Consider the following 13,324-nt stretch of genomic DNA (forward strand, 5'->3'; position numbering starts at 1 on the left):
AGAGAATGAAACAGCAGCTTCTCAGTTCAACCTGAGTTTCCTTCTTGAACTTTCTCATGGAAAAGAGAGCTAACACTGAGTGTCTACCCTGTGCCAAGCAATATACTAAGTCCTTTATCTAATTTACTTCTTACAAATACCATTAGGCAAGTATCTCTGTTTTATAGATGAGAAAATTAAGTTTAAGCAATCTGCTCAGTGCCCACTGGGCTGCTAAACGATGAAACTGACCTAACCCATCTGCCCAACCCAAAGCTTCTTTCACAATAAAGCCCGGCTCAGTAAAGGACTCATTTCCCTTTACCAAGGGAGGGCTGAATGTCATCCCTTTTCCTTGTCGTCTAAACATGTGCTTTCTTCTTTCAAACTATGCCTCACTTGCTATATAGATTTTTTAAGAGAAATAAAGAAAAGAAAATATCAGAAGTAGCACTGCCTTTCCCAGTTTCCTGTCCTACTCGTCCGCCATCACAGAGGACAACTTTCCCCAGAAAGTCACCAATAAGAAGGAAAAAACCAAATTTGGGGCAGGGCTGGATCTTTGAAAGAGCATAAATCTACTGTTTTGATAAGTAAAGCTTTCCCTGACCTATCTAAAGATGACCATGCATTAGCAAACGGTGCATCTAGCAACAAGGCCAGAGGAAACCCCAGGAGCTGATCAACCCACATCAAGCCTCCTTTTCTCCCGATTGGGAAGGCAGAGTGAAAGGAGAGGGCCTCTTTCTTCCAATGGACCTCCCGCCCTACTGTATCCCAGACAGCACCTTTTAGTCCCAAGAATCCTAAATTGATTCTTGTTTTCTGAAAAGCAGATGGAATTCCCAGTTTTTGAAGACCAGTTTTGAGAAAGAACTTACTTTATGAAAATTCACGTTCAGAAGCTCCAGAGTATCTTAAAGCTAAGCGCTTTTAAAGATTAATTGCAAAGAATGGATTTGATACTTGTTTAAGCATCGGAGAATGCAATCTTTCCTTTAAATCTACTGTCACTTGATTCAACTGAAGCCACTCATCAGGTGAATTTATCAACTATAGGCTAATGAAAACAAACTGTGAAAGAAATAAATTGTGCCCCATAAGCTAAACGTATCATACCTGGATTAAACTGCCCTTCCCAGCAATGCAACATAGCACTGGTGAAGGAATGAATTTCTCCAGCAACTTCTTAAGCAAACCCACCATCTATTTTGTCATTCTTGAAGAAAAATGTTATTGACACAGTTAAGACATGTCATGTCTTACCTTTCTGTAAGTGAAGAAGAAAAGTCTTGCTAAAAGTGATTTCCTCCCATTCAGTTGCTAAGTCTCTTGCTGAACCTGGAGTGTCTCACCGGCTGTTCCATCTGCAGTGCTCGGTTTCCGGGGCCTCTTCCTCCACCTGTCAAACATTAACCACAGACATTTTTTATTGATATTCAGTAACCATCAGAGGGCATAATTACCTTCAGTCCACGAAGGAAATGCATTTATACCAAAAGAAGTTAATTCACATCCAATACATCGCAAAACAGGCTTGGTAAATTTTTTTATGTAGATGAGTAAATGAGAAGACATGGGGAAGTTAAATTGGAAATTTTTCTGTGCATTCAAAGATGTCTAGACTGGAGTTCCATGACATCAAAGACAGAGTTCTATTCATATTTTGCAGCTCCCTATACTAAAGAAAGTGTCTTCCCAGAAAAACACAACGAATATTAGTGTAGATTCCATCTCAAACACAGAGAGCACGGGGCGCCGAGCCTGAGCAATGAGGCCGTGCACGGATGACCAGCCACAGAAGCATCATAAATGACTCAGAGCCACACCTGGCTGCATCTGCTTCTGAAATTCAAGGGTCCACTTCAAAGTCCACTTGAAACAATCAAGAGTAGCCTCTCCCCAAAAGACAAAACTAAATTCGAAATTCCGAGCATGGATTCATTTAAAAACAAGTTGGTTGGTTTTTTCATTCAAAATGAAGTTTCTGATTACAAAATAAAAACAAATAGTCCCAGATGTCCCGTGAGAAGCTCTCGTTCGTGCTGTAGCCAAATGGAGGAACCCTGGCCTCTATCTTGGGAACCCTGAAAGTGAAACGGTCTAATAATGGTCTAATTGCACACCATGGTTGGCGTCCTTGGTGGACCAGCAGGTCCAGGAATCGTCCTTTCCCCTTTGTCTCAGAGCCAGCGTCGCTGTGTTTAGGGAAATGAAATCAGGAAGGCCGAGGGCTTCTCAAATTCTTACGCCTCTGCCCTTCCGTTAGCTGAACAGAATGCCATTGCTCTGCAAAATCAAACAGCTGCCACACCGTGTTTCACTTGCTGGAATCAATGGCAAGTGCTTCACAGTATTGCTCTGAAATGAATTTGCTGCTGCTCTGAAAACTTTTCCACAATGTATGTAAAAAGTGCTTTTAAAACTGTAGGGTAAAAAAGATAGGAAGTACATATAATAAGTATTATTTGAGTCATTGTTTTTCAGTAACTTTATACCGCTATGTTCACAGCATAATGGCCATTAAAAATATGCTTCTCTTTTCATCTTTCAGCATGTCGACAGAGTCGATTCCCACGTACAGGTTAAAAACAATGCAGGCACAGCCAGGTCTAACCTCTTGCCCATGCCACACAGGCTACTACAGAATCAGGACTCCCCTGGTCTGACTCCAAAACTCAATCTGTCCACCACAAGTGCAGGGACAGCCCAAGTATTTTCCTGTCAGCTCCATGTGAGTAATAAAAAGGTCCATAGGATGAAGTCCCTGTGCGTGAGTCCATTCCTGTTGGGATATGGTGAGAAACAGGCACAGTCCTAAATTGGGGACCGTACATTTTATGCCTTTCTGGACTCTAGCTTCCAAGCCAGAGCATCAGGCTAATTCAACTTTACCAAGGCAAAACCCACCCATCAGAGAATTTAACAGGTGATCACATCTCTGAATCAGAGGCTTTTCTGCATTCTCCCAGGTGAAAGACCATTGTGGTGCTGAGAGTTGTGTGTTTCATCATTTATGCACACTTCCAGAATAAATGCAAATATTAAGAATGTGAATGATATTCTGCCATGTGTTTCACTGCAAACATGACTGCATTTAGGAATCCATTTTCATACAAAAACGAGACATTTCTAGTTCAATATTTAAAACTGACTCTTAATAAGAATAATAAAGATAATAAAGAAAATAAAAGGTAAAGACTTTCAGAGCGAAGGTGATATAAATGGTTTACATTATGTAAATAAGTAAACATTTAAAAGGGTTTGGACAAATGCTTCTGATGAACAGCCTCATGGTATTGAAAATATTTCAGAACATTTATCAATAATTTTTTTTAACCATTTCTCCAAGATTAACCTTAGAAAACATGTAAGTAATATTTAATTTATGATAGCTAACAAGGAGTAAAGATGGGGTAGCCTTCCAAACAAAAACTTTATGAAAACTTGGAATTTTTCTTAAAATTCAAAATGTATTTCCAATATTTTCCTTCTTTAAAACCTAAAGCACATGGAATCTATAAATACCAAACTTTTCCATTTTTCTTGTACTTGCAGTTTAGTATGTACTTTATTTCTGCATTACGTGTTATGTATTTTGGGAATCTTTTACCATAATAAGTCTATCAACATGCAACCCTTACCTAACAAGAATGTATAATAATATTTGCAATTATTTATTTAATATCTGTCCTGCTATTGTTAGCTTAATGAGGGCAAAAATGTTGCTGCCAATCAGTGCTCAGTAAAGTTTTTAGAATTGTATTCCTTTCAATTATTTCACTCAATTATTCCAAATAGGATTACCTGAAGGCTCAACTTAGGCTGATGGGAACCCAGAAATGTGAATGATTTTGTACCCCCTCAAAGCAACATTTTACATTTGTGTTCCACATTTATTTAGTGAAATGTTATGAGCAATTTAGACTCAATTAGAATCTTCCCTAATTACTTCTACTGGCCAGGACAGTGTTCATTTTCTGATAAATTAAAGCCAAACCAGCTTCCTCTTTTACATATAGCTCTTATACTTGTTTCTGGGTTCTTTTTTTTTTTTTTAGTTAGTGTGTGTGTATGGCAATTTTCCAAACCAGAACACTTTGGGGAATCGTTAAAGGGTCTAAATTTTAGATAAATCACTAGTTCCAAATAAGAACCACTAAATCATATATAATTCTGTTTCAAAACCTTAATTAATGGCTGCCATGTGCTTTTCCTAAAAATATTCAACAAGACAATTTGAGACTATTTTTTTTTTAAGTTTTTTTTATAATTTCCACTATGCCCTTCAACAGAAGGGGACACAGTTTGCAGTTGTGTATTCCAGGACTATTTTAACACCATCTATAGACAGCTGCTTCAGGCGACTGCCCAGCAGGTGAGCCCCTTACTCATGAACTCCTGAAGAATCCTGCAAGTGGGACCTTTTCCTGAGTGTCTACATTTTCAGCCATACATTAGACAAATGACATTTAGATTTGCTTTCTAACTACGGAGTTTATTAAAACTGGGCCTTATACCTGGAGATTCTGGTTCGCTGGGTCCCCAGGTGCATCCCAGGTGTCAACATTTCTCAAGCACCTTGGGTTTCTGATGCAGGGGATCCCATGGTCCCAGCTTAGGGACCAACAAATGTTCTTTAACAAGGCCTTCCTGTACTTAATGCCCCAGACAATGGGGCAGTTAGTCTGATTTTGGACATGCAGGCTGGATCTGGCAGACACAAATATGCTCATCTTCCATCTGACTTTTTCTTGCAGTCAACTGAACTTTTTATTTGACTTGGAGTTTCCTTTAAATTCCAGGAACTTACAGTAATCTTGTTGGTTTTCTGAGGCCTACCTCAATATAATTCATCATTAGTCATCAGGAAACATCATTAGGCATCAGGAAAATCCTCAATGAGATGCCATGACTTCACACCCACTAGAATGGCTATAATAAAAAAAGACAAATAATCACTGGTACTGTCAAGCATGTAAAGAAATCAGAAACTTTATACACAGTTGGAGAGAATGTAAAATGATGCAGCCACTTTGGAAAGCAGTCTGGCAGTTCCTCAAAAATTAAACATACAGCTACCATTTGACCCAACAATTTCACTCCGAGGTATATATCCAAGAGAAATGAAAATATACATCCACACAGGAAGTTGGACATGAATGTTGGTAGCAGCACTATTCGTCATAGCCAAAAGGTGAAAGCAACACAAGTGTCCATCAACCAATGAATGGATAAGCCACGGTATCCATACAAAGGAATACTAGTTAGCCATAAAAAGGAATGAACTACTGGTGCATGCCACAACATGGGTGAACCTTGAAACATTATGCTAAGCAAAAGAAGTCAGTTATGAGGGGTCAAATGCTGTATGATTCCCCTTTAAATAAAATGTCCAGGATAGACAAATCCATACAGACATAAAGCAGATTCACATTTTCCAGGGATTGGGGTTGCTGGGGGTATCCAGAGAGATAGCTAAAGGGTACAGGGGTCCTTTTGGGGGTGTCAGCTGAATGGCTGCTGATGCAAAATACCAGAGATCTGTTGGCTTTTATAAAGGGTCTTTATCTGAGGTAGAAGCTCACAATTACCAAGTGGTAACATGTAAATTACTTCCGTCACCAAAAGTCTGTTGCCACATGTTGGAGCAAGATGACTGCCAGCATCTGCAAGGGTTCAAGTTTCCTCTTCCTCTTAAGGCTCCATGGTCGCAGCTTCTTCCAATATCAGCTGTAGGCTGGGATAAGTCTCGTCTCTTTCCTGGGGCTCATTTCTCTCTGGGCTCAGCTGCTCTGCTCACTCCACAAGGCCAGCTGTGAACTATCAGATGAATGGCTTGTCTTTCTTCATGTCTAATGGAGCCTTCTCTCTTTCCTCATGTATCTGCTTCTCTGTATTTACTTCCCAGGACTCCAGCTCAAAACTCCAACCTCCCTCTGCTGCTGCGCATTTTCCTCTGTGAGTCCCCACCCCCTTGGTGTCTCACTGAGGTGACCCAATCAAAGCCCTAATCATAACTTAATCAAGTAAAAGTGAAACCTCTGAATCCAATGCAAGCTGATATGCCCAGAGGAATAGACCAGTTCACAAGCATAATTGAATATCTATTTTTGGAATTCATAAACAATATCAAGCTGCTATAAGGGGTAATGAAAATTTTGTGAAACTGGCTGTGGTGATGGTTTTACAACTTTGAGAATATACTAAAAACCATCGAATTGTACACTTTAAATGGGTGAATTGCTTAATATGGGAATTACACCTTAATAAAGCTGTTACCAAAAAAACCAGATAAATGAAGCATTCCCTGCAATCGATCCCATTCTATTATAAACAAACAAGACATGAGCTAAGCATTTGCAGTCACTTCAGTCACTTCAAGTCAGATAATTTGTGTTTTATTAGCACATATGTTTGGGAGCATTTTAATCACTTTATTTTCCTTTAAATATATTAGTGTTCACTTATTTTATTTTTAAATCTCTTTTATATTTTACTTCTTAAAATGTTTCAGTATATAATGATTATCTCTACCCTGAGCAAAAAAGGAAGGAAAAAACTGATGATGTGACCACAATGGCCCTTTGGTCTGTTTTACAGCACTTCAGCTCATCCAGTTCAATCCCTGGGTACCCAAAGAGAGGATGATTTTCTTTCTACCTAACTGAATCTAATAACTCAGGAGACTAAGAGGCCAAAATTTTCCTCCCTTTGGTCTTCCCCTCAGGATAACCTTAAGCCTCCTGCCAGTAACCACCCAGGAGAATTGCCGGAAAATCCCTGTGTCTTAAAATGGGAATTTTCCAGTTGCTCTATGAGGAAACACAGGGACTGAAATCTCCTGGCTGCAATCCACTTAATTCCCCAGCCTCTGCCAGTGCACAGGAGCAGCCCACAAAGCAGAGTGAGGAGGGAAGGACGGCCGCCTACCCAGAGCGAGAGCCTGTGGGTTCACCCAGTGAATGATCAGGCATCTCCAGATCTCTGTTATAGCAAGATTTCCAAGGAGGATCCTTAATGAAATTGCAAGAATCCTACTTACCCCACCTGCCCCTGGTTTAAGCCTGATTAGATTGAGCAGCTTCCCAACAAGGCAGGACTTCAGAGGGATTTAGTCCTAAATCTTTCCCAGTTCTGCTCCCTAAGCAACTCATGGTCTACAGCCAAAATAGTAATATAAAAGTATCAACCCATACAAATGGCCAGTACCAAATATCAGTCAGTACACCCGAATAACATTCTCTGTCCCACTCAATCTTTTCTGAGAGATGGAGCAGTGGGAATCCTGCCCTGGCCAGTAAGAAGCCTGCTCAGATGGCATTTCCATTAACTAGAAACACCAGCCACTTTATCAGCCACAGAGAGTTTTCTAGTCAAATCTTCTTCTAGCTGATATCATCCTATATTTCTTCCTGGTCACCTCTGTCATGGAGCAATAGCATCACCCAGCTGAGCTCTATGCAGTCCTCTCCTTCAGCTGGTCCAGAGGCCGTTCAAACTCTCCCACAGCTAATGGGGAAGCAGTTAACTGTAGCTCAGCTCAGACGAAGCAGACCTGGCCAACAAATATTGTTCAAAGAGTATAGGGAAGTATGACTCCAGGAGCACCCAACCCCCAGCAATAACTGAATTATGCCTGGCTCAGTGGCCTTTGAAAGTGTGCTCTCCCCTCTACGACTGAAAATCCTCCGCAGTACTGGGGTAGGATGTGGCTCCCAGTACAACAGTGCTGACTTGCTGACCTTGCTCTGGAATTTTGCATTGATCTACAAGGATGTTGGACTTTGGAAAACTAATGTTCTTATATATTTGGAATACAGGCTCTTTGATCCTTTTCTTTTTCGGTTGTGAAGGAAAGGAATGTAGGGAGAATGACCAGGGAGCCAATCCCACAGGTTTCAGTGTGTCATTGGCACATTTCCTGAGCCTGACACAGGCAATGAGAACTTATTTCTCACCATCTTTATTCAGCTCCCTGATATTAATTAATCTTGTATTCATTAAGGTAGAGGGTTTAAGATCACAGACCTTGGAGTCTGTCATGTTGGTATCTATATCCGAACTCTAGCACTTATGATTCTTTGACCAGTGTATTCCAGACCAACATTGATTTGGAAATCTTAGACTAAATTCTCCATATCACACCCCCTACTCTCTTTGTGGTCTAACTGGCCCTATCAAGATGGACTTGGGGTCTTTGTTAGGGAGCTGTGATCCCCATTTGTCTAAAAAATGGTACCAAGTTATTTAAGTATATATTGAAGGTAGGAAGGGGAGTTTCCAACATTTTTTAATAAATTATTTTCTAAAAAACCTTTCAGCTTTACTCCACCAGCTTCAAAAGTATTTCTCCCTCCTCTGCCAACCACACTCAGACCAGGAGCCCACAGCAGCTAGATCTGTCTCAAGCCTAAGAAACTAGGAGGCTGATTGCCCTACCCTTTAGAATAGCAAAGGCAACCAGAAACCTAAAATTAAAACGTTGGGTCATTAACCCATCACACCTAATATGAAAGGAGTCGCAGAAAGTTTCAGTTCAAACCTGTACGAATTTCTAATTAAAAACTGAAAACAGTAAACATCAGTGAGAGACCTTAAGGTGAGCTATTAGATGATGTGGAATACAATTAGGTGTATCACTTCTCACCAAATGGCTCCTGGAAGCATGGCAATTACTCCAGTTTCTGTTGGTAGCTGACCAGATAGCTACCCTGGCTTTAGAGCCCCACAGCAATGCCATATTTTGTAGAGCCTAGAACTCTTCACAGCAGGAACCTTGCACACTTTTCAAATGTGCATTTGCATAGTAAAGGGCCTAGGGAGTATTTTGTCTCCAGAAATGCTCATGTGCTTGATTTAGGGATAAGCCCCATCTAGTTTAAATATTTACTCTGGTAGTTAAACTGTTACTCTGATGGCCTCTATTTGGTTCATGTCTATTCTGCTCAGACGCCTCACCCTTACTCTCAACACTTGGCCTTGCAGTGGCTTTATTGCCACCAACTAAAAGTTGGCTTCAGTTTAACACCAATTCTTTTTTACAATAGCCTAAAAAAACTCTTGAAATTTATGCCAAAATTAAAGCCAATGCTTTGGGCAAACTTACTAATGCTCAAGGAGACCATGTTAGACCAGTCTTATTTACTCACAGGCTCCTATTCCCTCAGGGTCATATTTATATAAACCCATCTAGATTTCTCTGCCCAAATTCAGTGCTCTGCATTTCAGAATTTCCTGGAGTCACTAAGATTCTCCTGAGATTGAGAAAAGCAACTGGTGATAGCTTCCCTTAGCATTTTCTAGACTTAAATCATGTCAGTCATGCTCTATGGAGAGGAACTCTAGTGTAACAAGGAAACACGTCTCTTATAGAAGTCTTCCAGCTAATAAATGAAAAGGGAATGAAGAATTAAAATATTACCATTTTGCAACTCCCTACTGAAATAATGGATTTTGGCAAAGACCATCAAAGGCCGCTACATCACAAAAAGAGGAAGAATTGATCACCACATGCCTCCGAACAGAAGCATGCAACAATACTACTTATCTAGGGTTCTTGCTGAAAAACTTGTAAGATCAAGCCTCTGATTCTAGAGTGTAGACCTTATAATGTAAGAGTAGATCTCTTTTCAGTATTTGTATAAAAGATGCAGAAATGTTCTCTATAAGGCTATTTTTTATGCCCAGTCTTGATAAAAGCAAAGGATATAATAATACAAGGTAACTTAGTACAGACTTTTCCTTGGGGAGGTCAGCTAATGAGGTCCATCCAGTATATAGCTTTCCTGTGATTAATTTGATTCAAGGATAGACATAAAGCATCCAGAGACTATCTTTAGTCAGATACCAAATGCTTCAGCCAGAATTTGTGTGGTGTCTTGAATTTTCTCATTTCAACTTAATAGAAAATTTCAAAGATAAACAAGCGTAGAATAATCTAATGAACTGCCCTGTACCATTACCCAACTTCAGCAATTATCAGCTCATACCAAGTCTTATTTAATCTGTGCTTCCCCTGCAACCTTCCAACTGCCTACCACAGTATCCAAACTAGATTCTTAGAAGAAAAAATATGGTGACCTTGTCTGGAAACCAGACTCTGGTCAACTCTGGTAGATATGGAATGGCTCTTCTCCCTCCACCTGGAATGCAGGCCAGACTTGCCAATTTATAATAGAGCATGCCAGCTGCATTCTCTGCCTGCCTGGTATCCAAAGTACAACTCTTCTACTTATGAACGGGTTGGGTTGTGGGACATCCATTTGTGCACAAATCTAAAACGGCTCATACAATTTACATCTAACATCATCCGCTTGTGGCAGACTATTTTGAGAAACTTTTCTTCTGACTCTTAACCGTAGAAGTCCAAGGGTTAAGGAGATTTTGTCTATGGCTCAATTAGCATCTCAGTGTAACTGTCTCCCAGTCTCTAACCAAATAGCTGAGTCTTTGCCAGACTGCTATTATACAGTGCTGGTCCATAAACCTTAATGAATATGGAAAAAGAGCCATTCCTTACAATACTTACCAGGATAAATTTCAAATAGATTAGAGATTAAATTTTTTTTAAAGAATCACATAAGTACTAGAAGAAAGTATTGGGGAATTCCAATATTACCAGGGAATGGGAAAACTTACTTTCCTAATTATAATTCAAATTCTAGACATAACAATGAAAAGACAGATAACTTTAAATAACATTAAATTTTATTTTAAATGTGCATGAAAATGAACATCAAGAGCAAAGTAAAAAGAAATGATAAACTGGGTAAAACCACATGCAACATATAACAGAAAAAAAGGGTAAATATCCTTACTATAGGAGAGCTTCTAAAAATAGAAACAAAATTATCTAAAACAAAAAGACAGTGAACAAGAGATATGAACAGCAGTTCATAGGAAAGAAATGCAAATGGCCCCTAAACATATGAAAAACAGTATACCTCACTAATAAGAAGAAAATTGCAAATTAAAAATATGTATTTCTCCCATAGCAGTTTAACAAAAATCCAAACTTCATGCCCTGTTGAAGAGGCTATGGGGAAATGTTGAATTACTCTCATACATTGCTAGTTGGAACGTAAAATGATACAACCCCATGGAGGGGAATTTAGCAATATTAAGATGTTTACACAAGGTTATTACTATTTATAATACCAAAAAGATGGAAGCAACCAAAACGTCCATCAGTAGAGTTCTGGTTGAATAAAATACATCCACTGAATAGACTGCAGCTGTTAAAAGGAATGAGGATGATTTTTATATATGTGGAAATAATCTCCAGATATACTGTTAAGTGAAAAAAAGTAAGGTAGGGAAAAAAAATATATGGTATGTGTGTGATGGTTAGTTGTTATGTGTCAACACGACCAGGCTGTAGTAACCAGTTATTTAATCAAACACTAACCTAGGTGTTGCTGTGAAGGTATTTTGCAGATGTGGTTAACATTTATAATCAGTTGACTTTAAATAGCTTGTGTGGGCCTCATTCAATCACTTGAAGGTCTTAGGAGCAAAGACTAAAGTTTCCCAGAGAAGAAGAAATTCTGCCTCAAGACTGACTTTCCAGCCTGCCAGCCTCCCCCACAGATTTCAGACTTGCCTGCCCCACAGTCACAGGTACCAGTTCCTTAAGATAAATCTCTTCATATAAACATAATTTTTTTATATTAATACATAGATATTTTTAATATATGTATCTCCTATTGGTTCAGTTTGTCTGGAGAAACCTGACTGATAGGGTACACTATCATTTATCTACGTATCTAAAGCAAGTTACAAATATCTTTACTTGTGTGTATCTAAAATACGTACATATATAGTACAAGTATGTGTGCATTTGCTTGTACTTTAAAAAATAGAAGGATAAAGCACATTTGTTTAAACAATTTCCATAAGATGGGGGCGGGGAGTGGAGATCACAATAACAGAAGCTAGAACTTCTCTAAAAATAAGTTGTTTTGTAGCTTTCCTACATTAGAACCATGAAATAAACATAGTGAAAAGAAAGCAACTCCTAAAAATTGAAAGCAAAATGAAACGAATCAACCTGTGTATTAAGTTAGCGGCATAACCATGGAGAGCAATTAATCTGAGTAAGACTGAAGAAATAATTTGACTGTATATCCCTAGTGGCATAGTTCCTAAGGACAAAATGAACTTTGAAAAAAACTGTTTTCAGAAATCATCTTCTTAGCTATAATATAGGTATTGTTATTCTGAAACATTACTATATAGATAGTAAACCAAATAAGTAATTATAGTAATATTGTTTGGAAGAAGGATTTGAAGCAGAATAGAGAAGATATACAAATATAAAATCAAATAAGTTAAATAAAAAACCTTGATATACTAAATTCAAATTCAAAATTTGAAATATTAGTAATGAATTCATGACATATTTTTCTCTTAAATTTTTTCCCTAGTTTCGTCCACCAAGAAAGCCTAGAAACAATGACCAATTATTTAGCAATGGGCAACTCTAAAGCTTGGCTTGTGATCTTTAAATATTGTCCACAAAAGACACCAATCCTCCTTTGTGAAACTGCTGATTCCAGACCTGAGGCAGCAAATATACAGGATGTGCCTAGAACATTTGTCATACCATACAGCAAGGAAGTTTTAAAAGGTGCTCAGTTTGTCAAAGGATTCAGAAGCCAAGAAGGGGCTACCACTGGAAAAAAATGGAAAAATTGAGAACCAATAAGATTAATGACTGCAATGAATTAGAACACATCAAATATGTTAAAATCCTTGAGATCATTTATATTCAACGACAAGAACTCATTGATCAGCTTAGGAGGATGCTAGGGAATCCACATATTATTATGTAAATAAAGGGATGGAATTGAGGATTTAACCCGTCCTTCTTGTACAAATTATATCTTAGGTAACCAAACAGTTTTAAGGAAAAGGTTCTCTTTATAGAAGTCTTCCAGCCAATAAATCAAGAGAGAATGAAAAAGAGTTATAATATTGCCATTTTGCAAACCCCTACTGAAAAAATTGATCAAGGCAAGATCTTCAGTGGCTGCTACATCACCGAAAGAGAGGCCTCTGGTCACACATGCCTCCTGAGGGACATGTGCAATATGTCTAATAGGAAGTTAGAGAGTACCACCTTATCCACCACGTCTGCCCCAGCTGAGATGAAAGGATAGTCCGCAGAAGAACGTGGCCTGGGATCAGAAAGGAAACAAGGTTGTTTTCAGAGCAATGGAAGGAGCTGATTAGCAGAGAGGCCCCCATCATGCAAGGCCTGGGAGAAGAACTGCACCAGCAGGGGGCAGTGGCAGGGAAGGTGGCCTGCCCCGGCCGCCATTACGCACACGAGCCCTCCAAG

General features: G+C 39.0%; 1 protein-coding gene across 5 annotated transcripts in view; it reads right to left on the reverse strand.

Moving 5' to 3' along the window:
* Window positions 1-13,324, reverse strand: part of CDH17 (cadherin 17) — a 104,125-nt gene that overhangs the window by 68,831 nt on the left and 21,970 nt on the right. The window contains exons 2-3 of one of the 5 annotated variants that reach the window (XM_058275724.2): window positions 4,822-4,914; window positions 1,246-1,381 (exon numbers count right to left, since the gene is read on the reverse strand). The gene's annotated coding sequence lies outside the window, so the exon portion shown is untranslated. Of the gene's footprint in view, window positions 1-1,245; window positions 1,382-1,808; window positions 2,054-2,105; window positions 2,182-4,821; window positions 4,915-13,324 lie in introns of those variants that run through there. The other 4 variants (XM_058275728.2, XM_058275726.1, XM_058275725.2 and 1 more) reach the window with 4 other exon arrangements.

This window comes from Dasypus novemcinctus, chromosome 14 (assembly GCF_030445035.2).
Source record: "Dasypus novemcinctus isolate mDasNov1 chromosome 14, mDasNov1.1.hap2, whole genome shotgun sequence".
Taxonomy (NCBI): Eukaryota; Metazoa; Chordata; class Mammalia; order Cingulata; family Dasypodidae; genus Dasypus; species Dasypus novemcinctus.